Consider the following 3707-nt stretch of genomic DNA (forward strand, 5'->3'; position numbering starts at 1 on the left):
ATATATATATATATATATATATATATATATATATATATATATATACATGTGTGCGTTTTTGTGTTAGCGTTTTCTGTGTGCATGTATTGTATATATGCAGCTATGTATTATGTATGCATGTATGTGCGAGTGTATGAATATGTACTCGATTTTCCTATAATCACACTATCATTTTCCGTCAAGTATTCTTGTTAATCTCATATTCTAATTCCGTGTCATTTTTCGATGCCGGATAAACAGATAACCGTTCTCGTTAATTTTCGCAGTGCAGGGTTTTGAATTATCCCTAACAATTATGCTGTCACAAAATAAACCATAATCTCCAAGATCACAAGCGACCAGCCAAACACACAAAAGAGTATCAACAGAACAATTATCTGACAGGAATTGTCTCCACTGCACACGTATGAATGTGTGTTTGTTTGGTTGTTTGGTTGAGTGAATAAATAATATTCAGCTGGTCACGAAATTGCTGGGAAAAAATATTGTGAAAGGAGAATTCTCCGTAAGCAATTGGTAAGCAATTGAAGCACCATTAATATCAGAGAGCCTTCTAAGTAAATACTTTAATCATATATTCACCGCGGTCGATTCTATGGTAGTGTAGACCTCCGGCGTATTTCGTCCCCGGACCACATCCCTGCTCACCGCAATCAGGGCGGAGATGGCTACCCGTAAGCGCGAGCCCATCAGAGTTGTTGTTTCAATGTACCTCCCTTGCCATTCTCCGGGGGTGATGCTTTTTCTGTTTTATCTGCTGAGAGAAAGAGGAAAGGTATGATGATTAAGGCAAGGCCGTTCATCAATTTTAGAAAACAATTTCATTAAGTTTTACGAGAGAAACGCAGAACTAAACAGAACGACTCAAGCTCATATCGAATGATTTGTTACGTATAAACGTGCACCTTATAGTTGTAAACACTATTGACTGGCAAAATACTACGGTTTCCCAGTTTTTTCCCCCGCTGACATAAGTTCTTATATCTCTGTCTTCTCTATCGCTGGTCATGTTCCACTTCTTAATGATACATCTCTCCTCTTCTTTGCTCCCAGCCTCCCTAGAACTTCTTACTTATCACTACATCCAGTCTTTCCTCCACAGAACATTTTTCTCTCGAAATCTTTCCCTGCTCATAGCTTTCAAGAAAGTGTCGAATTGTAATAGTTTAAACGTAACAGGAACCAACTCAATCTAACGGGAAGAGAGCAGGAAAAAACGCATTAATGCTCATGAAAAGTAAAACATTTTCTCATAAATATTTGCAATTCTGGAACTGAAATCTTTCACGAAATTTTCTGTGACATAAAAATTTTTTCGACGTTAATTCAAAGATTTCTTTACATACACAAGAGAAATGCATTCTGCAGAATGGCGTTGCTCACATATGTCTCGTGTTACACTTATGACGCACACAGATAACTCCACCTACACATACACATACATATATGCATATATCAATATCGGCACAGTAAATTCTTATTACATGACAGAAATTAATATAATCCTTGAACAAGGCGGCCAACTGGCAGCATGATTAACATGCCGGACAAAATATGTAACGCCATTCCGTCCGTCTTTACGTCCTGACTTCAACTAATTTATTGGGGCAGGCTACTTGATCGAATATACTCAAGTATTAGTAATGTATATTGTAGTAATAATGGCTTCAAATTTTGGAACAAGGCCATCAGTTCTAGGGGGAGGCGGGTAAGTCGATTGCATCGATTCCAGTTCGCAACTGGTACTTGTTTTATCGACCCCAAAAGAATGAAAGGCAAAGTTAACTTTGGCGGAATTTGAACTCAGAAATGTAAGGACGAGCGAAATGCCGCTAAGCATTCTGCTCGGTGTGCTAACGTTTCTGCCAGTTCGCCGCCTTATAATCGTTTCTACTCTAGGCACAAAGCGCGAAATTTTCCACCATATTCATTTATTTATCCTAAAAACTAAAACAAATTCTATGCACAAGAGAGAACAAAGCGCTCCAAGCACGCCGTCCCGACGTATACTATAATTAACAACGGAGCAATACAATAAACTACTAAATTTGAAATATGTGGCAGAGTTAAACGCCTAATAATCCACAATCCATATCGACCCTTGAAGGACTACGGCGAAAACGTTTTACCCGATTTGTAATATAGACTAATATAATCCATGAGAAATAAAGTGGATACGGTCGACAAAAGCATCGTCGCCTCTATAAATTTTAAGAGTGGAAAACTCATAAAATAGTCGTGAAAGAAGTACAACAAAGTTACAAGTAGTTTACTCGCAACGAAAATAAAGCACGTTGAGGCTTTATTCTGTTCTACGTGGTAGAGTGTTTTGAATTTAGGAAAATATTTCGTAGCGTTGTTGTTACTGGCCCCAGTACTAAAATGAATACTGGAAAGATTTTTGTGGCTTCATGTTGACTCGCTCGCATTTCATATTTTGGACACTGTTGAAAAGAACCCTCCTTTCTTAGTACTATACAGGAAAGATGAGCTGATATTTAGAACGTCCAAGATGTGGCTAAATTTAGGAAAAATATTACTAGGCATATGTAAGGAATTTGAGCTTTTATTAAATAACATGCGGACTGTCCTGTCATAGACGACAGTGAGGATTCTGTACTTTCTTACTGGACAACCCGCACAGATGATTTGTTTAAAGTGATCAAATGTTTGAGCAGCACATTAGCTCACTTCATCTATCAAATAGACATTGATTGTACAGGTGCACGGTCTGATAACAGAATAACGTAAAATGAAGTGTTTTGCTCAAGAACACAACGCACTGCCAGGACCAGGAATCGAATCCTTGATATTGTGAACGGGAATGCAGCACCCTAACCTCTAGGTCACAAGTTTTTGAGATCATCTTAAGCATCAATTTAGAAATCATCTGTTTTAGGTAACATTTAGAATTTAATTTTAGGCAAATATTACCTTTCCAAATGAAGAATTCCAAATGAAGAATTTCAAATGAAGATATAAGCAACATCCTATGCTGCCAATAGAAAACTATAAGTAACAAAACTAAGAGAATATCCAATATATTCTTCATTGGAGGCAGCTTGAATGTGACCGCACCCAACACAATTACGAATTAGAAATAGATGCAAAGATGCAGAGAGCAGCAGAAATAGAAGACATGTAAACTAAGTTAACATTCTTCTTAGGGAATGTTCGTAGTAACCAATATAGTCAGGAGTTTCCGGTTCTTGATTAGAAAACAGATTCCCACTACTCATAAATATCAAATACTTTTTAATAACGATGATGCTAAAGTTGCCTGCAGTTAATTACAAAGAATCGCATTCCAAATTAACCTCTATATCAAAAACCACAGAAATAAACACCTTCAATGCAACCAGGAAAATAGGTCAAGACTTACCATCTTAACGGCAAATCTTTTGCATATAAAACGAAAGTAACACGTGCAGATATTCTTTTCTTTTCTACTCTAGGCACAAGGCCTGAAATTTTGGGGGAGGGGGGGCCAGTCGATTAGATCGACCCTAGCACGAAACTGGTACTTAATTTGTCGACCCCCGAAAGGATGAAATGCAAAGTTGACCTCGGCGGAATTTGAACTCAGAACGTAAAGACGACGAAATACCAATTTCTTTATTACCCACCGGGGGCTATACAAAGAATGGGACAAAACAACTGATTGAGGTCAGTAACACGTTATGATATTACATAAATATGAATATACA

At 37.5% G+C, this 3707-nt stretch overlaps 1 long non-coding RNA gene across 2 annotated transcripts in view; it reads right to left on the minus strand.

Moving 5' to 3' along the window:
- Positions 1 to 3707, minus strand: part of LOC128247842 (uncharacterized) — an 11378-nt gene that overhangs the window by 5861 nt on the left and 1810 nt on the right. For both annotated transcript variants that reach the window (XR_008264166.1, XR_008264167.1), the window contains exon 2: positions 583 to 754. This is a non-coding gene — a long non-coding RNA (uncharacterized LOC128247842). The remainder of the gene's footprint in view (positions 1 to 582; positions 755 to 3707) is intronic.

Source organism: Octopus bimaculoides, chromosome 5 (genome assembly GCF_001194135.2).
Source record: "Octopus bimaculoides isolate UCB-OBI-ISO-001 chromosome 5, ASM119413v2, whole genome shotgun sequence".
Taxonomy (NCBI): domain Eukaryota; kingdom Metazoa; phylum Mollusca; class Cephalopoda; order Octopoda; family Octopodidae; genus Octopus; species Octopus bimaculoides.